A 22949-nucleotide genomic window follows, 5' to 3' on the forward strand; every position below is an offset into this window, starting at 1 on the left:
CATCAGTTCCGTTCCACAAATCCATCCCACAGTCTGGGAACTAGGGCGAACTGCCTATTGACTCAACCAGCAAGGTCCGGTTTGGTCAGCGGGATGAAAGGGTTCTTATCCATAGCTGACCCGATCCGTTATTGGAACTGAACGTGCCTGCCTCGTGGTTTGGCGCCAAGTAAAATTCCATGCAAATAGTAGTGGCAGCCATGTCTCAAAAGCAGCAATGCCAGACTGAAGGTCAAGGGACTTGAGGCGGCGCTGAACACCTAACGCCTAAGCCCAGTTCCCGTTTTGATGTCCGTCGACGTGAAGAACGGCTCGACGGCACTTACGGCAACTATTTGCCGGTCCTCTTCCTCCGTGGTGTTGGTCGGCGGTCTTCAACATCTTGGGGGCATCTTCCAGGCGACCCTCTTCGCGATAAACGGAGACAAGACGGAGACGAAGACAACCAGAGTGGCAGTTAACCGACGAACGGGAACACCAAAGAGAGCTGGCAATCGCTATTTGGGACAGCCAAGTCAGTTATTACGTGATGACTTCGCGCCTTCGCTCGATGTTCAATCTTCTGCCCATCTTGACTAGAGCTGTACACGTTACTCGAAAAAGGTAATTGATTACCGTTACAGGTGCTCTCACGGAAAAAGTAATTTTTACCGTTACAAATTTCTTCAGTAAAAATGTAATTAAGTAACGCGCATAAAAGCAACGCCTTTACTTTGACCGTTACTTTGGATTGCTTTGACTATGATTACTGTGCCTAAACGTAGGTGTAGCAGTGATGCCAAACATGGAGAGTAATGGTAGACGTGCAAGTCCACTCCAAACAGACACTTTATGTAGGGCTCTATTTACAATTTGTGTCAAGCGTGCGGCAAAGAGATGTAACAAATTCACTTCCGAACGACGTCTCCGTTGAGTCTCAATAGCCCATGTTGACCATGGCGATGACCGCTCAGAAGTTCAGAATACACTTAGCAGGACAGTGTCGCCCTACACACAATAACACATGGTATGACACCGGAGATTTCCTAATGACTCACTAGGAAGCTATGACCTGCTCAGAGGGGAATATGTTTAATGCAAAGCTACACAGCTGACTGTGAGTTAACGAAGAAAGGGGATACACTCACGCGGGCACCCGCAGAGGCGAGAACAAATGACACCACACACAAACACGATTTAATATGAACGCAACTAAACACTACGTTACTATAACTTTGAATGATCGGTAACACTGCATATGCGCGACAACAAACAAACAAACTGGGATCCGGGATCCGGGTCCGGGATCCCGCTCTCGATCACACATCGACGGCTCTTCGGTCCTCGCTGGTTCCGAGTCTTGGAAGAAGACTTCCGAAGACTCGCGAGAGTCTTGACAACTCTGACTGACAGACGAACTGTCTTACTCTCTCTCTTCTTGAGGTCATCCAGGGTTTGTATATAGCCTCTCCCGCCCCATGTTATAGTCTGTCCTAGTTACGTATGCCAAACTAAAAATAAAAACAAAGAAAACACATGTGCGTACGACACCACATTCCAAGAACACCCTAATTGCCACAGCTTCGAGTCACATACAGTGACGTCCCCTTCTAGAAAAGTCCGCTCCTTGGGGGAAGCAACACTGTGAAAGGAAAGCAGAGGCCACCCCTCCCACGGAGACACACTGCGGACATGTCGATAAACTTTTATGGCTCTCAGCTGTGGAGAGAAGGCGAGCCCTAGCGACCGCTTGACTGTCTCTTCTATGTTAGAAAATTGGAAAAGTTTGTTATGCTGATTTCGTGCAAAAGGCCGGGTCGTCACAAGGAAGTATCCCAGCAGGGTATAAGTGTGGAATACAATTATGGGGACGTCCGTTTTCGGAAGGTTGACTGAGCCTTTATTTGTATTACTGTTATTATTTTGCAATACTATAGGCCTATGAGTTGGAGGCTAGCAGCTGCTTTACTGAAAAAGTAATCGATTACTAGTAACAGATTACTGAAAATTGTAACGAGATTACTTTAAAAAATACTTGTGTAGAATACTAATCGATTAATTACAAAATTACTCCAAAAAGTAATTGATTAATATCGCAATTACTTGTAACGCGTTACGTACAGTGCTCGACAGAAGTTTACGGAACACTCTGGCGGATTCCTTCCTCAGAGTGACACGCTAGCAGCGAATGGGAGCGTGCGGACTTGCCCAGACATGTGCCGAGGTAACCCAGTCATCTGTATATGCAAGTCCGTACGGTACCATTCGCTGCTGGCGTGTCACGCTGAGGATGGAATGCGCCGGAGCATGTTCCGTAAACTTTTGTCCAGCACTGTACAAGTCTGGTCTACGGTATGGTGTTGCTTAGAGAGGGGTGCGGTAGCGGAAAAGTAGCGGCATAGTATTTACGTTACTTTTATTGAGCAGCGGTAGTGGTATCATGTTACTTTGTCAAATTTGTAGTGACGCTAGTATTGTGCTACTTTTTGTGGTGTAGCGGGTAGCGGTATTTCGTTACTTCGTTTTGGTATAGCGGGTACAACACTGCGAAATACGCAACCACTGTATCAGAAACGTGTTTACAGACAGTTTTGTGACATTGTCGTGATGCAACTACATTTCTGTGGCTTCATCATGCGTGCAACAAGAGTCAAAGAAGGTATCTCAGCAACTGCAGACTATTAACCAGACGCAGCGTGAGATGGTATAAAGCAAGGCTCCAGAGCCTTCGATAAAGCCGAGTTGGTTGATCCCCATATCACTACACTCTCAGAAAGAAACCAGATACTAAGGGTTAAAAAACGATGTGTTTTTTAATGCATATTTTATGTGTCAGGCGCTTACCCATAGAAGCGCTGACGGATAAAAAGGGCAAAAAAATGAAGCGTCCTTGACCGTGCTTTAAGAGGTGTAGGGTGACGGATACCCCATCCGTCACCGCATAACCTTTACTTTTCGCTTTTTCACCCCCCCCCCCCCAACACACATACACACACTCTCCCGTACGTTGTGGGTATAAAAAACGGTTCTCGTCCAAAACGGTCGTCGGCTCCCGCGGTTCCTTCACAGCTGACATACTGCCTGTACAGTAAAGCAAGTATTGGCAAGAAGCAACCACACTGCAGGAAGCAACTTACAAACAGGCTGCACCGATTGAGTGTGAGGACCAAGTGAGGAATAACATAAGTCTGGGAGATAAGTTGGGGGAGGCCCAAGCACCGCGGCAGGTACAAAGATAGGTGGGTGCGGAGATACCTGCAAGATGATGTCCTCTCCAGCTCCTGAGGACGGACCAGACAGAATACTTCTTTTTCAGTATCACAAACTACGTACAGAAAGCTGTGATGTCAACAGGAATAGCACTTACTGCTCCAAGCTTGCTGGCCTGAGACAGCATGAAGGTCTTTAGCTGGGCTACCTGCGAGAGAGAATCGGTTTAATATATTTACACTGCAAGCAAAGCGTAGAGACTACTTACCTTGACTACTCTCTTTCTGGAAGGCCGTAGGAAATGGACCAAAACGACGGCTTTCTGGTACAGACACAGAGACATGTTAATACATTTGCATAGCCTGCGTACCAGTGTGCTGCGAATCTCCTCATTTCATTGGCAAAGACAGGGATGTTTATTCAACTGCTGTAATTTTGCAAACAGGCAGCTGAAAAATGCTATGCCAGAGGAAGAATTGACTCCAAATAAAAAAAAATAAAAAAGAACTTACCAGCGTGCTGCTCTGTTACGTGCGCTTGCGACGTGCCTGTACAGCTAGCGTCTCGAAGAGGCCCTGTTGCATAGTGGAAACAGAATTTCACATATGTCACTGATGGTGACTGGCAGTATGAAATAAACGCACGAAATCGCCAAAAGTCTGGCAGCAGTGAGAGCCACACAGTAAGTAAAATGCAACAAAACAGGCAACGTACCCATAGCGCCCATAGCGCCGTGATCTGCTGGTGGATGGCCGCACGTAATGCACCAACCAGGAGGGCATTGCGAATACGAAAAAGCATCTGAAGGCCAGGAACAGCCAGGCCAGTAACCAGGACAATCGCAGGCGTTCTGACAGCGTCCGCGAACTTGGCCCACCAAATCGGCGGAAGTGGTTGGCGGCACTGACATCTTTCTCGGCGCCGGAATGCCGCTCGTCGGACTATGGGTGTTTGATACACAGCTCTCTGACTTATTCCGGGGACATACCGCGTTTAGAAGCTCACGAGTTACAACACGCCATACTCGGCGACATCCACTCGCCGCTCCGATTCCTCAAATTTAAACACGCGAAAAACCATGATGCGTTGAAATGGCATTAGCTTATTTCTGTGACGACTGTGTGCGAAAAGACAAAGTGACACATTTTTATTTGATGAGACGCAGATCGGTAAACGTAAAAGGGTGAGCGCGTTGAGACGCGGCCTTGCTTTATCAGTCATCGGAAAAGATTAACCATCAAAATAAGAGTAAAGGAACGGGGCTTCGCAATTTACTCTTACAACACAAGCCTTCGGGTCAAGGTCGAGCCCAATGACGGATAGTACACATTAAACGAAGCATTACTGATACACCGTCCTTGGCGCCGCACTGGAACATGCCCTTACTATGCGTAAAACAACGTGTAAGCGTAAATTTATGAGTTGTCTTTCTGAGAGTGTACTTCTTCGGAATAGCCATTTTTTTGTAGTTTAACCTTATTTGTGTATTGCTTTAGTTATATATCTTGTGATTCATTTAAGAACGCATCAAATTCTCCGTTATGTGATCAGTGTCCCCCTTCTTTCTGTTGATACATTATATTATAGCAAGCAGAATGAACAATAACACTGTCCACGATGCAATCGATGTCACAGTCAATACGGAACTTTAATACCAGCGTACAGTGCAATAGAGTACGGACATTCGCTAAACATTGAAAGTAAATGTGAAATTCAAAACAGTATAAAAGGACATTTAACTGAAAATTGCAAGCGCGTTTCGGAATAACTTGAAATCTGTAATGGTGACTAGCGGCTGTGGTAGATCGTTCTATTCATAGATAGGTTGGGGGAAAAAGAATTGAAAATCTACTTTGTATTGCAAAAAGACACTTGATCTCAGAAGGTTGGTCTTTTTATTGTAGAGGGAAGTGTAAGGTTTCAAGTAAGGATGTCGTGAACCGGTCGCAGTTCCAGTTCGCACATGTTAGGCAAAAAAAGCAGACTTTTTTTAAACAGTTCGAATGAGGTTTGACAGGATTGCGCATGCGCGACTTTCGAATAAGAATTTCTGATGCCTTCAGAACTCGTTGTAAATAATTGTTATTTATATTATTGTTATTTTAGTTAGGCGGGAAAACATTTTTCGTCTTAGGAACCATGTACTACGCACATAAACGTGATAACAAACCAGACTCATGCCCGTTACTCCAGAAAAGTAATTGATTACCGCTACCGTTACTCGTCTGGCAAACCTAATTGATTACAGTTACTTACTCGACTCAAAATGTAATTGACTCACGAGTATAAATGTAACGGGTTACTCGTACCTTTACTTTTAATTAATGCAAAAATAAGCGTCTCTGTGTGCTTCGAAAACAAAAGTAACGGGCCAACTCCCAAAAGATTGCAACAGCTCAAATAGTGGGAAAGACTCGCGCGTATATTAATTAACTTCTCCAGATACAGTGTCCAACGTAATGACCTCAGAGCCGCCTTGGAGAGACTGGACCACCGTTCTAGACTTAGTGAAGCTCCTCGGAGAATGGCCGAGGGATAGACATAGACAGAGTGCGACAGCTGCTTTAATGACATCTCTTGTGGACATTCCAGCGCCTCTAACTTTTTAGACTTACTGATTTTTATTTTCAAGTGTTTTCGAGTAGCCGGCTCCTGTGTTTTGCAGGAGCCACCACCTCCATATTATTATTTTCTAATTCCACCTCCAACACGCGCGTGAGAAGAAACAATAATATTTTGTACATAGCGTTTACATACTAGCACAGTCACTGCTCAAATTTTTCGTCTTTCGTTTTGCCCTGTCTTCTCATTCAGATATCGGCGGCTACGATGAACACCCACTTTATAGCACAACTTGATAGAAGCGCTCTGTTGTACCTGAAAAACACTTACCGTGTAATCAAGTACTTGGTGAGAACTCACAAGGAAGCGTTGCTACGACAAGAAAGGTATACCGCCTCTGGGTACCGCGACACACCACCATTCCATCCCAATGACTTCGACCATAGACATGGTGAAGCTGAAGTAGTCCTTCGTGCCTACCTTTTTGGCTGTTTGTTATTCGTTTCCCGACTCCTAGTCCCTTCCTCCGTGAGATGACAGCGTCGCACGTAGGCAGAAGGAACACGACTAACAGAGACCAGGCTAGCTATAAGCAGCCGACTGTACGACTACCATGTTTATTCCCTGTCAAGCCACTGACCCCTTGAAGGCTCGACAATAGAAAACCTTAGGGACTGACAATTAGTATGTCACTGGGAAGTTGCATAACTCACTAGAATTTCGGAGCATGACCTACTGTGACACAACACACTGGGGAAGGAAGAGTAGGGAGATGAAGACGAGGGGCCATAGAATTCCAGAACGCTACTAGAGTGGCTTCCGCTTACTACACTAGAATAGCCCAACAGAGACACAAGAAATTTATCACAGAGTATATGTATAAGGGGTCAGGCTCTACTTCACAAGTAATTGATTATTCGGTAATTGATTACTCAAACTTGTAATCGGATCACTCGGAAAATTGCTGGTTCACAAATGTAATTAGTTAATCGAAAAATCACTCAAAAAGTAATTGGCTACAAGTAACGCAACTACTTGCAACGCGTTACATACAAGTCTGATCTTGACTGATAAGAAGGGGTGCAGTTTTCTTTCCTTTTATTTTATTCTACCTTGTCATACTGCACCTAATTTGAATTCGGAAACGATCCACACAGAAGCTTTTGGTAACATCTTCATGCGTGAACATTTCTAGATTCGTGACTGCATGAAAATTTTACCTAAAGCTGTGTCTGGACTTCTGTGTGATCACACTCGGTTTTTTCCCAGCCGTGGAACTACCCCAAACCACACATACATAGCAGCATTATTGTTGCTCTTTAAAAATCGCGCTTTGTCTGCGATGCTGTGTGTTCAAGTTGTAATGTAAGGTTATTACGTGCCACAAATTCCATTGTCTTCTCTCATAACACTGAAGTTGACTCCAGCAACCGCAGGCATTCAAAGGGTGTTCGAGTACCTTGACCAGCAAGGGATGACAGTCAGCAATAGGCACAAATAGGTGAAGTCCTTCATAAAAGACACTCGTCCATCTGTGAATCAACGCTTTGACGTGTGGCGCATTACAAGAGGGCCACATTTCCTTTGTAGCGCACACCATCATAACACGCATATGCAGTCCAGCCTGTGTATGTTGGTTGACAAAGTATTTCCTATTAGAAGGGGTACAGTTGGGGGCAAGCTATGCTGTTAACATTGTTGATCGCATTTGTAGCTTAGATATGTAAATGCTTTTGCACATTTTTTAGCAATGTTAGCCTCAACAGGTATAATTATAATCTCTACGTCTCCTTGCTCAAGCTCCAGGAAAAAGGTACACGCAGCAGCACTGGTGAAGCAACATCCGGTGCTACAATAATGGTGCCACAGCATTGTAAACATGGACATGTGTGCGCGCATGGACAACGAATGATAACAGGAATCTGGCCCTCGTAAAGTGGCTTACGATACTATGGCGCATCATGGATATTTGGATCATGGTGTTGCTTCATGAGCATCAAGGTCTCCATGCGAGGTGCGCACATTAAGACATTGGGAAGCAGCTTTGGCCCCATGAAGGTGATTTATATTATTTTAAGCTAGCAAGGATTATTAAGATTATTAAGCAATTGTCCTGCATTCCTCACTTAGGGCCGGGCCCCATAGCTTTATGCGAGCAGCAGCAGCAAAGCAGCAGCGGTTCGGCAGCAGCAACACGGCAACATGGCAGCAGAGCAGTTTTCTGCTGCGGCTGCTCTGCTGCTAGAGGCGTCCCATAGCTTCGTTTTGAATTAGCGGCAGCAGCGGCGTAGGAAGTCCAAAACGTGTTGGCAACTACGGCATTGTTTACGTTTCGAACATTCCGAAGGCGTACGCAGTAGCTAAGCCTTTTAGTACACACACGTAGGAATGCAATTCTAGGTGACAGGCTGATATGAGTGGGACATATTATGAATCTGTAGCTCACACGTGGACTGTGAAATGATTGTGGTGGTGGTCTGAGCCTCATATTACCTAATTGACTCTTCGTTAATGTGCAGAAGTCTTGTGACATTCAACGTAGGTTCGTCCTTTCGCACTGCTGTGCAGCATCTGCTGGGGTTGGAGACTCTTGTACAGGATTTTGTCGTATTAATATCGCCTCGTTACTAGGATTCGATATTTTTATTTATTGTGACTGTCAAATGCGTACGTTGCTGATAGTGAAATCAAGCTGTCTAACGAAAACGAAGGCCTCTTCTGCTAGTCATCACTAGTTTCTACCTCTTTTCATAAGGTAACGAGTTCATTGTCTATCTCTACCGAACCCTTTTCAAGAGTCAGTTTCAATTACAACAACCTAGCTCGCAAGTCGTCGACCCTCACAAGAAATGTGGTCGGTATGGTTTTCACACAACATGGACGTGAACGTAATTTGCTTGTACGTTACCAGGTCACGGTTTTTTAAGCACTTCCCTGAAAACAAGCGAACATGTTAGCTACAACTCTGGTACACAACGTATGTATCACGTAGGTTCGGTCGAACACTTTATTGAGCTTTATGAACTGAATTATGTCCTGAAAGCGCATTTCACGCAGTCCCGATGATTGAACACTCGCTCCAAACTACTGGCAATAACAAGCGTGTCCAGGTCTTCAGAAACAAAAAGAAACGAAAAGCCTGACAACTCCGCAAGGCATTAACTGCAATTCGACAACAGAGGGGCTTCGGTGAATGTGAGCAAGCAGTCTCATACCTAGGATTTTGTGTGTCTCTTTCATCATTAATCGGTGGCTTCTGTAGAAGCGTAGGGATGGGGAAACAAACACGAGTTTTCTGTGCACAAGGCAAATGGTACTCCAGGTTCCTTAGCCATTTGAACTATATGAAGTTTCAGGGGTTGCGACGTTTGCGTCGACGTGGTTCGTTACATCATGGGTGCCCCCATCATGCGTTCCACACCATAATACTGATAAAAAAATATTTTTTGTGTGTCATACTTCACGATATAAAAGCCCTCGAACAGATGCCCGGATAAATCGCAGATGTCACAGACCTCAGAGCTACAGCCAATTCCATTGATAGCCGCAAGGGCTGTGACATCAGAGCTGCATGAGTTTCGCTATTGAGGGTGCCCATTTTCTACACCTCTATTCCCGCCTTGGTTGTAAAACACACATTGGTACAGCTTGGGTCAAAACTTACGGAACACGGAACTGACGCATTTCTTCATCTAAGCGGCCTCCTGCTAGATAAAAGGAAGAGATCGAGTAAGAAACGGGTGGCCGGCTATTCTATCCATCTTCCAGTATTTGTGTCCGCTCCTGTTTGCCGCTTGTGTGTCGCTCCAATAGAAAAATGCGACACCGCGGTGTTCCGTAAACTTTTGTCCCAAGCTGTACAAAGAAGCTTCTTTTATGTTTACGATGTTTACGTGTGATGATGGTGCTGCAACCCCTGTCACTGATTTGTGGGGAATGACCTCATTTTGCCCATAAGACTCACCATAGAACATCTAAAGTGCACCTGGGTTCTGTCCATCTTGCAGTGTACTTGTTTACCTGTTGCGAGCGTTATGCGGGTCGGTCAGGTAGTTTTATGATATCTGTGTATGCAATAAAATTATGGTCTATTCAATGTTACGTCTAAAATTACAGTATCTGTGGAATGTGTCGAGATGTGTATTAATTGATACTAGAAGTAACTTGGCTGCTGAAACCAGCATCCAGATCCACATGCAATAATGATGTAGGCAGATGATGTATGCAAGCAACTCATCATCTTGTTCAATTTTTAGTGGTTGATTAATGTGTCGTCAGATGACTGCATTGGACTTGTGAACCAGCCGAAGTGAGGTGTGAAGATATCCCTGATAATTGCACTTGCAAAGTGTACTTGTACTGTGCAATGTACTATGCATTTATTTTTCCTTCTTTTTTCTTTTTGTCCTATTCTTGAGCTCTCGTAAGCCACGTATGCCCTAGTGTAAGTATCTTGCTTGTTCTTGTACCTGGTACTTGCTCTCTCGACAGTGTAAAATTTCGGCAAGTATGTTCATCTGGAATCTGCACTGAAGTTGTCACTCACGCCTACGTACTGCTCGCGACACGGTTGTCTGAAATCGCCTGTCAGTAGTGCTGTAGCCCATATTTCCTTGACTACCATCGAAAATGTTGTTTCAGTATTGTATTTAAAGGTGGGCCATACGCTGCACGTGTTTCTTACTCGAAATAAATTATCTTTCAACACTTCCAGATTTGAGATGGGATAAACCACGGAATGCTGATTCCAGACAACCGTGTCGCAAGCAGTACATACTTACAGTGTGTATACGAGAACATGGCGTTGCTACATACAAATCGTTCACACGATTATAATGCCCTAAGAGAAGTGCAATTACTGTTCCTTGAACGTCAAACGCCAGGCATTCGAGAGATAGAAAGTTGTGCCATGCCCAAGATTCGCGGACAAGAACTTAAAGCGTGCTTCGCCTGTATTACACGCATAGACGCAATGCAGAAGGAACGCATAATTTCATTTTGACGGAGAACGCCGATGCTTTTCACTGGTTCGCCACTGGATCCTGTGAGATCTATATATAAGGAATTATGCTGAAAAGGAATTATCCGTATATCTACAAAGGCTTTTGTTCCCCCGGCGTTTGAAATCTTACACATTGTATTCAATGGGGCAGAAGTAAAATTCGCGCTCCATCGTCATTTCACAGTCTTATACATCAAAATATATCCGCTTTAGGTAACTTTCCACTGCAGTGCAGTTTCACAATTAGGGGGACCATGTTTAGAACCTAAAGTGAATGTATTGGATTTGTAGCGAGCAAATTTTGTTCCCGAGGGCATCAAAGTGCGACTAAAATATGAGACATCATACTTAAAGATGGCTTAGCCTATCGACACTTCCGCATGTAGGAAAGCCGACTGTACATTTGAGCACGTGTAAATGGGAGGAGGAATGAAACTCGAAAGTGAGGGAAATTATCAGAGTTCAGCGCGCATTCTCCTCTGATAACCAGCACCGCAAGACGGGTTTGATAAAAACATCTACAAAATAAAGGTGTGCTTTCACGGCCAAACAGGCTGAAGAACATTTCAGGTGACTTCTGCTTTAACAACAGAAAAGACAAGGCTGTAGATACTGCGTTCCCCTGAGGTTCGCGTTTTGGGAAATCGAACGCTCTCTTGTTCTTAGTATCAGTTTCTTAAACTCTTTCTGACATTGTACTTATGGCGTTAAAAAGATGACAAAAATATACAAAAAGATACAAAAATTCTTATGGCTATAGTATACCGTTATTGCATTGTGATCTGCCCGCCGATGATTTCCTTTTCATCTTTACCTTATCTGTGACCGTCATGTTTTTTGAATGTATACAATGTATGCTTACTTTTATGTTTCACACTCTTTCTTAATTTTTCCTCGCAGCACCAGAGGGAGGCTTGGTTGCCACCAGTATGAAATTTGATGGGTACCTTAATGGCTGTAAAATCGTATATTTTGTCCAACGACGTTTTACACCTCTATTTAGGAGAAGCGAATGCAAGGCAATTTTTCTTTTTCTTTTCTTCATGCATACACTTGCCTCGGCGACAGCATGCTTAAACTGTACATGGCCGAGCCATTGCGCCTGCGCTGTGCGGCAGTGTCATTCACGAACAAAATGTGTATGTCATCTGAGTAAGGCATATGCCCCTATGTTCACCTCACTTAAATGCGTCGAATACAACTGGGACCTAGCGCATATAATCGTGTTGTGTCAATGTTTTCTTGACTTCAAGCCGATCATGGCGGCGTACCTGTGCAGCAACTTAACACATTGCCAGAAGCGCGCTTTTTGATGCTTTAAGTAAATGCCTGCAGACATGCATCATTCTGTGCAGTTGCCTGCTTATTTGAGCAGCATGTTTTGCGCATAAAATAGTGCACCCTGGGCGATTTTTGCTAACACTCGAGGTGACGTTGTACTTCGCCTTCGGCAAAGTACTGGCAATAGCCTAAGATAACGTTACCCCAATATTCCCATTACCATGGCGTTATCCTATCTTTTTTATTTATTTATTTACTTTTTTGTGTGTGTACACCAGGGGTGCCGGACTCATTCGTGCCTGCGGGCCGCATTGAACCTTGGAGGAACTACGTGGGCCGTATACGACTGCTTTGGGGTAACCTGCTTCTGGTATACAGGGTGTCCCAGAAAACGTGTCATTGAATTCTAATAAAAAAAACTACGCCACCTAGAGTCACGCGGTCAATGGCATTTGCTCTTACTTGGTTTTTGCCACCTCCTGATGTGCATGTCATGTAACCTAAGTTTAATTATGTAAATTTTTGCGAAGTGAAGTCGGAAACTTGCCAAGTAAAGGTCACTTTTTTACCCCACCAAAATGAAGAGCGTGCCGAATTCTGCCGTTTTTTGGTACACCCTGTAGATGATCGAATTCACTCGGGAGATCATCAAGCCTACCGGTCCGTGTCTAGTAGCTTTGAAGGCACTAATATTAAAAATCGGCCTTGCAGGGTTTGCTCAGAAGTTTGGTAGGAGTGTACTAGTAATGCTAATCGAGTAAAAATCGGATGCTGAGACAGGTTTAGAGAATCATTAGCCAAGTCGTCGAAAGTAACACAGAGGCAGACAGGAACTATCGAGCTTTCAACTTTTTATCATATGATTAGAGGTTGAAATAGCTTTTCATAAGTTTCTGCTCAACGCAAAACGAAGAAATCGTTTGATTGGGGTCGTTTTGATCAAGTAAACGGAAAGATTCCCTGACATCGCATTTGTGAGATTCCCTCACGATACCTGTGTACAAAAAAAAACACACACACACACACACAGCGACTCTAAGATGAACCGGTGCACCGTACCAAATCAGCGCTGTTTCCAGAAACTCCCCGATCAAACAGCTCGCCTAAGGTGAAGTAATTGCGTGCTTCCAGTGATATGTACTTTTTCACAATATCAACTATGAACCGGCTCGGCGGAAATATTAGATAAACTACAGTGTGATTGTGATCGGCGGCATGTTTTGTGGCTGGGCTGTTCAGTCGTCGATGTGGAGCGCAAAGAGATCGTCACGTTGTATACCGTTCATAAACAACTTGGTCTTGTAGCGACACTTGTCTGATTCCCTCATAGCTCTAAATTATACTCGTATTGTGGAAGGAGACAGTCGAGAGCGGTGTAGCAGTGCAACACAGCCGATGTCGCACCTGCGGAAAGCATTCGCACGGCTGCGTTCATTTTATTTTCCCAGCACCTCCTAAATACAGTAGCATCAGGCCTGCGCGCTTACGTGACCCCACGGAGGTCTGCCTGGCTTTGAGACCTGCTTCAAGTTTTCTTCTCGTTCGCTCTTTCATCAACATCATAGCAGCATCCACAGCAGGCCTGATGCTACCTAGGAGGTGTTTTTCCCCCACCAACTCCGCGCATGCGCTGATGGCGCGTCTTGTTTGAAAGAACAGATGACTTCTTTTCGTGTGCGTTTGTGCTCCTGTCGGGCGGTATTTCTAAGCTTTAGGGGCACTTTTTTTTAAACCGGGCAAAAAAGAAGAAGAAACAGATCTGAGAGGAGGTACATGATCACGGGTAAGAGAATCGAAGGCCCCCTTACCCCTCTACAACTCCGCCATTTACAGTTTTGCTATAGTCCCCGCAGTTAAAAGGATCACTAAATAATTTTAATTAATTATGTAACGAATTAACGTAATAATTAACGAATTATGTAATTTACGTGGAAACAAAAAATAGACTAAGTATCTCCGCACCCTTTCTAACATTACGCACTAAGTCCTGTTCAAGTGCAATGCACCATTTTTATAAAAATGTTTGACTCATTTTAAATGAAACTCCCTTCAATAATAGTGAAAACAGAAAGTGTCGGAGGTATGACGGCATTGGGAATGCCATTCGTACCAGCGATACTCCTCTAGAAAGAAATCTGGCATTTTAAAGCGACGAAGCAGTTCCAAGAATCCTTATCAAGCTCGTCACACGGAGCCTGTTATCACCAATGAAAAGGAGGTCACCCGTGATAAGTGTTCGCTCGCTTCTGTTATCCTCCTTCCTTTCGGGTTTCACGCCTCCTCTCACCTATACACATCTACAAACGTAAAGTTGTCTCACTTACACAACACGTGCTATTCGGCTAAGCGCACTTGAGGGAGACGTGTCCGCGACTCTTGGGCATGGCAGTGCATAACTTCGCAAGCAGCAAATGATGCATCAGTGATGAGTCGTGACGATGTGAGGGTCAAGTCTCGCAATTAGGCAAGCAAGTGACTTACTTTATCAAATATACCTACAATTCCAAAATGATCTTTTGTATGTAGGCGTAGCACAGCTCGCTTGACAATACGTGACGTTCATTGTGTTGTCCGCCAGCTAGCCGCAGACCGGTAACGCGACAGCATAATTGCACGAATCCTAACTGCACAGGTGTTATCAACAACGTGTTTCAGCACTGGCAGACCATCCCACAAATAAAAGATTAATGCAAAAGCAATATAAGCACGAAGCTTATGTCGATGGAGCAGACGCAGACGTCGAGAGAGAGAGAGAGAGAGCGTCACGTCAGCGGTAAGACCGCCTGAACAGCTGCCGTCATAAAAATGGCGGCCCCCCATGTCAGTTTCGGAATGGTTAGTTTACGATTACTTAAAATATGGGGCCGTTTTCTGGAAATGAAGAGTGGTTCCAGACACAGTTCGATACGGGCTTCCATAATATCGTTAGAGTTTCAAAATGTCAAGGCATCCCCGGAGCTGACCTTCAATGTTTTCCGTGAATTCGAAGTTTTTCGTCGTTTATTTTTGACAGCGCAGTAAATACCGCAATTGGGAGAGAAAGCGACGGCTGGGAAATAACATTTGAGAGGTTTTGTATGCTTTGAGGCTTTGCTTCTCAGGAAGGTAATTTGTATGTCATCTGTGGGGAAGAAAGAGGCGAAACGAAATACCTAGGAGCCGGACGTTTTCCAAGTACACCTTGGAAATGGCCGAAATGACCTCAAAATGCCCTTATGTCCAGTAGAGGAGTGATGTACATAGCAGCGCTACTAGTAGCGCCACTACCGTATTCGCTACTTCTTCCAGTAGCGGAGTATCGATGCCGCTACAAGTGCGTGTAGTGGCGGACTCTTTCTTCGCTACCGTTACCGCTACATTTCATAATATGGAAGGTGTTGAACACAGAATAAAAAAACTGAAGGTAACACTGGGCTGACACCATTCGGCACCTTTTCCGGGCACTGCTTCTTTACTCCTGCTCGTGTTTTGGAAGAAAATCAACTTTTTCTAAAGCGTATTCGTTTGTATCCCGTCGGGATCGACACCATAATGGTCGGCTCAATATGTCGCATGAGTTGTTGCGTCAAGAGATATCGCTGCACAACAGAAACGACAACTACGTGGAGTGTTCTTTTTATTTTGTTCAAAACGTAAGGGAGAATGCAGCTTTCGAAGCAGGCGGCGCCACGGTCAAGACACGGGTGACGTCACGGTATCCTCCTGCGGACGAACCGCAGCAGTGAGCTCTGGTTTCTGGTTTTCACAATGAGGTTTCGGTTTGCTACGGTCACTTTTTACTAACTAACTACTGAACGCCAAGGCCGTATTTGGTATCAAAGGGGTGGTTCGTGTTCGGCTTGAGGTTCAATTTCCCCTTTTTTTTTGGGATTATTTCGGAGTCTCCCTTTAAGAGCTGGCAGCGGCATATTTGTCTTGCTGGAAGCTCACCAGAGCAAAAGGCGCAGAATGTCTTGCAAATTTTGCTGCTACACTAACAACAACAACAACAAATAAATAATGATGATGTAGTGGGATGTTTCGCCGCTGAGGCGGCACCCTATCCCATTGCTTGAGGGGGAGAGGATGGTGGATGATGATGAATGCTGCTACACTAACATCTTCTCATCAACTGCAATTTTCCATACAAAGCATACCATGAAGCATGCTGTAAACCATAAACAACCAGTACACTACCTGTAGCTTTCTTGCGAGGAAATTGTATGCAGGGCATGAGTCACAGTACGAGAGAGAGATAAGAGCCCGAATTTGAAAAAAGGAAAGAAAAGGAAACACGGAAAAAGGAAAACGAATAATGACATCTGGCGACAATAAAAGGATAACAAAAGCCTTCATTATGCGAGCCAAGGGCAAAATATGACACCGCTGTACTGTACATCTTCTCACTTGCTTCCTTTCATTACCTTTTCTCTGTCCCTTACACGAAACAACATGACCCTACGATGCCCCTACGCTCTCGCGTGCACTACAGCCGACGAAGATTGCTCTCCAAAGACGTCGGAATTTCATTTCTGAGACCTTGTGTACCGCAGGTCGCCCCGTAAGTAACGTATACAGTCAAAACAAGAAAAACTTCACAAAGAAGACCAAGGACTAGACTATCAATGAACTCACGTCCAGACTTCCGCAGGACATGACATCGAATACTCAAGCAGGACATTTTGATGGACATTCAAGGAGGCAGAAAAAGAGATTACATAGCCAAAGGCGAAGTCTCCGCCTCGAAAACTGGAAGAGCCGTTCCGCATAAGCAAGTTAAAGCAAGTAACAAGTTTTGTGGGTGGAGGAAAATGCGTTTTTGATGAAGGTCGCACCCTGCGGACAAGTACTTCTCTCTAGGTCGGTATCGACCGGGGTTCCACTCCTTTTCTGAGTCAGTTTTTTATGTCATAAACTGCAGCCAGGCTAAAAGCTGTTGCAGTACCTACGGGTAACTTCACATCAGAAGGGAAGAAGTGAAATTAAATCAAAACCACACCCAAAGGAAGACCTGTAATAAATTGCAAGACCTTTTTTTCTCGATGTGATCTCACGCCAGAAGTTCGTGCGTTGCTATGCACCAGTGGGGCCCAGCTTACGCCTTACACATGTGTTTCATGTAGAGGTGCATTAAACTACTAAATGAACATAAATAAATACAAGCCTTGTATATTGCAAAGTGCAGGTTTCTATAAACAGGAGCCTTCTCGCGTGTAACAGAATAGGAACAAATACCACCTTAGGCGTTAATACAGTTTCCCTCTCATTCAAAAGCTTGTGCTTATCTGATCCTGGATTCTAACGTCGTTATCTACCCAGCCGAAGAAAATGGACATCGAATGACGGTAGCAATGGTACGCGAAAACCTTTCAATCGAAGAGACGTTTCAAACTGCAATCGAAAACGCATAATTGCGCATACTAATATTAATAAATGCATAATAAAATATTAATAATTGAAATTGAATAAATCAAAAATAATTGAAAAATGCAAATGTGGATTTCGGATTTTATGTTCAGCTCCTTCGGTATCGATATTAGTTCGGCCCTAAACTTGTAATGACCGAACGATATCTACTATTATCTGGCAGTGCTGTGCAGCGACTATGTAGACGTTTTTTGTGCCCTTGAGAACCTTTCGTCGACCTATGTTTGCTTATCGAGAACGCCGCAGTTTGGAAGGTACTCCAAGTGTATAAATTACATTTGACTAGACACAGCCTTAGAGTTCAGCCTTACAGCTTCAGTTTACCGATACGAGTGTCCTCCAGGATATGAATAGATGCGAAATACGTAATTACTTCAGAAGTTTAGTTCTAGAGTATAGCCTGGATAATGTGTAGAATCAACAGTCGTTAAGAGGCCATACCAGTCGGGGAGCAACTCCGATTCACGATTTTCTCGATCCTGGATGGCGCCACGCTCGCCATGCCTTATCACGCCGTTCGCCTTTGAGACGAAAGGTCTGCAGTTTGATTCGGGACACTCATGTCTTTTTGCTTGTTTTCTATTGCTGTATGACTACTTTGTTACTTTTATTTTGTTGCTGTATACTTACACTGTATTTATTGTTTTCACAAGTTACTGGCGTCTGTACTGACAGATTATGGAATTTTTTAGTTCCTCTTCGTATTGTTGTACTTGTGCATACTTGCTATATGCCGACGTACAAATGTGATCGGATAGTATGAATGGTAATATGGGCAATAAATACATATATGGTATTATAAACGAAGGCTGCCAGCACTGAGTCTGAGCGCTAATCGATTGCCAATTAAAGAAATCAGGAGATGACTACGGACAAGTTACTTCATATGCTATCAAAACTCTCCCGCGATGTCGGTATCTCGGAGGCTCTCAACTGGATGTACTACTAGCAGCTGTATATTGGGCTATAAACATTGCCTGCAAACCGCGCTTACAATGCCGATCTGGAAAATCTAGTGCTCGAAACAGTATTTTATTCCTGCACTCGCTTGCACGCAATTTACCTCGATAATACCTCTATTATTGATGCAAAAATTACATTTCGGGATACTATATATTTCTGGTAAGTAGGTATTACCAGATATCTGAATTAATTTTCAAGGCGTTGGTGCAAAATACTTTACAGCATTTGTGTCGCTTATTATTACTATTATTACTTATTATTACTTATTATTATTATTATTACCCGGAAACTTCAATAATATATTTTACAGACTCCTTTCCCCCGTGTTTTTCCTTCTTTTTCTTTCACATTACACAAGTCCCGAAAAATGACGTCATTGGAGAACCCCCAGTGACAGGGACCTTCCTTTTTTTGTTTTCACTGATCCTCCTATAGTGACTCTAATCGTCCCCGTTTACCAAGCCGTACAAACAAAGGCGGATTGGGGGGGGGGGGAGGAGGAGGAGGATAAAGGCTTTGAGTCGACACACACGAAACCAGCCAAGGTCGAACGGCGGGGCCTCGCAGCGGGAGTCACGATATTTCCAACAGAGACTATTTCTTTTTTTTTCCTGGACACCAAGAGGAACGATGCGACAAATAATAAAAGGACATAGAGTAAAAAAAAATAGTAATAACGGTCACTTGAGAAGGTAACATGTTGTGTCAGTGTAGGAAACAGTGCAGTTCGAGCTCCTTATATTTCATGTGCAAAAATCGATTTGTGCTTGTTTCTTTCTTTTTTTTTTAAGAACTCTGAAGCGTAATTTTTTTCGTCCAGATTTCATCGTGTTGGACGCCTAAGTCTCAGTTAATTCAATCCAAACTTGAAAACGTGTAATTCGGTCGTTGAAAAAGCTGAAGAATGGGACACCTTGTGAGCCAAGTTTATGCGTTTTAGGAAAATCATTATTCTTGCAGGGTAAGTGGGCAACACAGACACAAGTGAAGTTAAAAAGCGGGGTTTCCAGAGATTAATCTGAGCGCTAGTCAATTGCCAACTGAAGGAATGATGACGGAGAAATTTATTTCATCGATCAAGGTCGATCCCGAGTTACGCTTTGGAGTACCACTTTCCTTCACGCGACAAACGACGACTGTCCTACATAGGCTTGGACAAACATCGAAATTACGTGAATTTGTGTTGTAAATAGTGATGTTGGATTTTTAAACACGGCATATAATCTTACGAAGCAATCAAGCATTCTCGTTGATTTTCCTTGTTTCGAGAACGTGAATTTGGGTTCCGGAAAGAATGGTCCCGCAAAAAATGCTCCCTGATTGCGTGGGCGGAAATAATGGTCCCGCGGGGTTTCGTGCGCCGAAAATTACAGGAGCGCCGTTGTGAACAGCTGAGGAAACGGATCATAGCCGATCAAGTGCTATCATTCGCCCACATTATTTGTTTAAATTGAGAGACCGGATTTTGAAAATTAACATTCATGTTAATGAATAGTAAAACCATTGAACGAGAAATATAAATTGCGGTTACACCCGCTGCACCGCTTGCATTGTGCGGATTATATCTGTTCTTTCTGTTCCTCTCTCTGTAGTTTAGTTTGCTGAGTACAGACAACGCGGTAAGATTAGCAAGCGATTCTCCAACAACAAATAAATGTTGACTATGACACGAGGTGATTCATCACTGGTGATTTTCCAAGGTCCCGCTACCTTCTACGTATTTCTGGCAGATATGTTGAAAAAATGGTAGCCACGTTCTTTTATAAAGGTAAGTACAGATCCCGACAAAAGTTTACGGAACACTGAAGTGGTGTATGTAGTCATCTGAGCGACACCGTTGCTGCAAACAGGTGCAGATAGACTTACAAACAGGTGACCGGGTACGCGACGCACCTCTCAGTACGTGTGTCCACTCCCGTTCGCCGCTAGGGTGTCGCTGAGATCAAGAAATACGTCGCTCTGGTGTTCCGTAAATTTTTGTCGGGATATGTTCTACAGAATACTGAGCACAATGACACATTACCTTCTGTGTTAATACCAATGAAATGAAACGCATATGCTCACTGTCCTGAGGCTCTGTCTTCACGCTCGCTGAACGTGGATGTCGTCGGACGTAGTTCCCAACTCAACCGGAATACTAGTATATTCATATATAGTATTTTTATTTATTTATTTTTGCTGTAGTTGGTGAGACAATGATGTTGTACTTGTTCTCTAGTACCCTCTATGTTGATGAACCGTTTTTCAGAACTCAGATGCGGAGTTGTAAGGGCAATTAAACAATTGAATAAGTGGGTGTAGAGCTTTTATAATGCATAAACATCGACACAGAAAAGACGCAAGGGACAACTGTAAAAAACCTGTGTCTGAGCAACAGTAGAGAAATACTAGCATCCAGCGAACGATATCACTAGCGAACTAATGCAGCGAAATATATCCATTTTATGTTGCTCTTTGAATGACATGTAGATTTAGTTATTCATTACACATGAAAAAAAGAAAAAAAGAACCCTATGTCTCCCGATTTCAACAAATCCGCAAAGCGAATGATATAACACTTGGTCGGCTGTGATGTGCTTCATCGGCTATCTAGATTCCAGTTCATAGTTGCATCTGTACTTCAGGGGCTTTCAGTGCACAGTTATCCGCACTTTAATGAATGCAGTGTGTACACGGTATTAAAGGTACTGTAAAGCAGTAGACAAGCATGATATGCCGGTGATTTCACTAGAGACTTTGTTGCTTCTAAATACCATATGCGGAACCATACGACCGACAACGCGCTATAAATATTTTTAATTTGCCATGAAAGATGCGGCGTAGTGGAGCGGTGCGACGCCTGGTGTCAAACAACCCCCTGTACAGCGGGCGACACTGAAAATTGGTATTACACACTATGACATCGGAACTTTGTTATTTTAGTAACCATATTATTAGTTTTTCTGTTTACCTATGCATTCTGAAACCCCTGTTAACAGTTTAACCTGTTAACCCCTGTTTTTGCGGAGTAACCCAGTGCCGGCCGCTTTTTGATGGGGGCTCTCCCTCAGACTTGTACACGTTACTAAAAAAAAGTAATTGATTACCGTTACCGTTACCTTGTACGAAAAAGTATTTTTTTACCGTTACAAGTTACTTGCCCGAAAAAGTAATGAAGTAACGCCTTGAAAAGTAACGCGTTACTTTGCCAATTACTTTCGATATCTGAGAAAACGATATAAAAAAAAGATAGAAAAAAGATATCCACACAAAAAAAGGAAACTGAGCAATAACGAAGCGAAACGAAGCAAAAACGAAGTCAGCATTGAAGCAGAATTTATTTCATAAGACAAGTCACGGCGACAAGTCATTGCAGATCGTCGACATCGTTGTGATATCGACAGTATTCCGCACAAGACTGACAGGGGCTCATGGTCACAAGAGTGGCATTAGGTTATCGGGGTCGAGAGTTCTGTGAAAAATGTGTCGAGAGGTTGAGAGTTTTGAGAGTTCTGTGAAAAGAGTCCCAACTGGAACTCCCACAAATGACTCATCAGGTTCACGGTACAACCTACAGTCCAACTTACTGCATACAGGCCGGGTTACGGATAGATAGTACACATGAATGGGGAGAGGACAGTGGACTCAAAAACACACTACACGTGCGGAGCACTGTGGATATTGACCTCGGGGTCCTCGGGTAAGTAATTGTTGCGGGAAAAGTCCTAGAGATAAGACAGCTGCCTTGCACCGAACTTGCAGAGGGCAGTTGGTTTTGTCTTCTCGCGGCGGTTAATCATCCCATATATGTGTGTGTGCGTCGTCCCGAACAATCTGGATTCTTTAGTTTCCAAGTAATCGATTACTTGGTAATTGATTACTGCAAATTGTAATTGAATTACTCAAAAAATTACTGGGCCCCAAAAGTAATCGATTACGTTACAAATTACTCAAAAAAGTAATTGATTACTAGTAATGCAATTACCCGTTACCCGTTACGTACAAGTCTGCGTCTCCCTACATCTCTGCTCAGTCTGCTGCGCCTGCGCGCTCCTTTTGTTCGCGACCTGTTTCGAACGAACAAAATCTCTCTGTGAACCTCTGTGAACAAACAAGTCCCGACGCTGTCTGGCTTCTTGAACGTCTGACACATTTCTTTCAACGGCTCAGCATTTCATTTCAGTTCGCTTATCCGTCTATGCTCAGATGTGGATCGTTGTGTGGATCGCGGATTTTATGGTGGATTGTGGTGGATTGTTATGTCGGGCCCAGTGTTATACGCATGCAATGTGGTTGCCGCCGTATGTGTCAGAAGTACGGATTCATTTCGAATACCTAGTACAGTGTTGCCCGTAATCTTTAATTGTAATTTTCTAATTAACTGCACCGTCGATTGGAATGAAACTTGCACAGTTCTTGTCCTGGTGGCTTGGACTATCGAATAGCCACACTAAATGACATTTGATCGGTGCTGCTTTACAGTACCTTTAAAAGCTGTGTTCCCAACAAGCGCAAACCAATAAAAGAGCAGGCACAAAGCAATCTTTGTGGGATGCACTTTTGACGT

At 43.8% G+C, this 22949-nt stretch overlaps 1 long non-coding RNA gene across 2 annotated transcripts; it reads right to left on the reverse strand.

Moving 5' to 3' along the window:
• Positions 1–3003: 3003 nt before the first annotated feature.
• On the reverse strand, positions 3004–3865 carry LOC135383474 (uncharacterized). 2 transcript variants are annotated; one of them, XR_010419894.1, is made up of 4 exons: positions 3702–3865; positions 3458–3511; positions 3347–3393; positions 3004–3260 (listed from the first exon to the last, which is right to left on the reverse strand). It is a non-coding gene; the product is annotated as an uncharacterized LOC135383474 (long non-coding RNA). The 2 variants fall into 2 exon arrangements; XR_010419895.1 differs by having other exon boundaries at positions 3347–3397.
• Positions 3866–22949: the final 19084 nt, after the last annotated feature.

Source organism: Ornithodoros turicata, chromosome 2 (assembly GCF_037126465.1).
Source record: "Ornithodoros turicata isolate Travis chromosome 2, ASM3712646v1, whole genome shotgun sequence".
Taxonomy (NCBI): Eukaryota; Metazoa; Arthropoda; class Arachnida; order Ixodida; family Argasidae; genus Ornithodoros; species Ornithodoros turicata.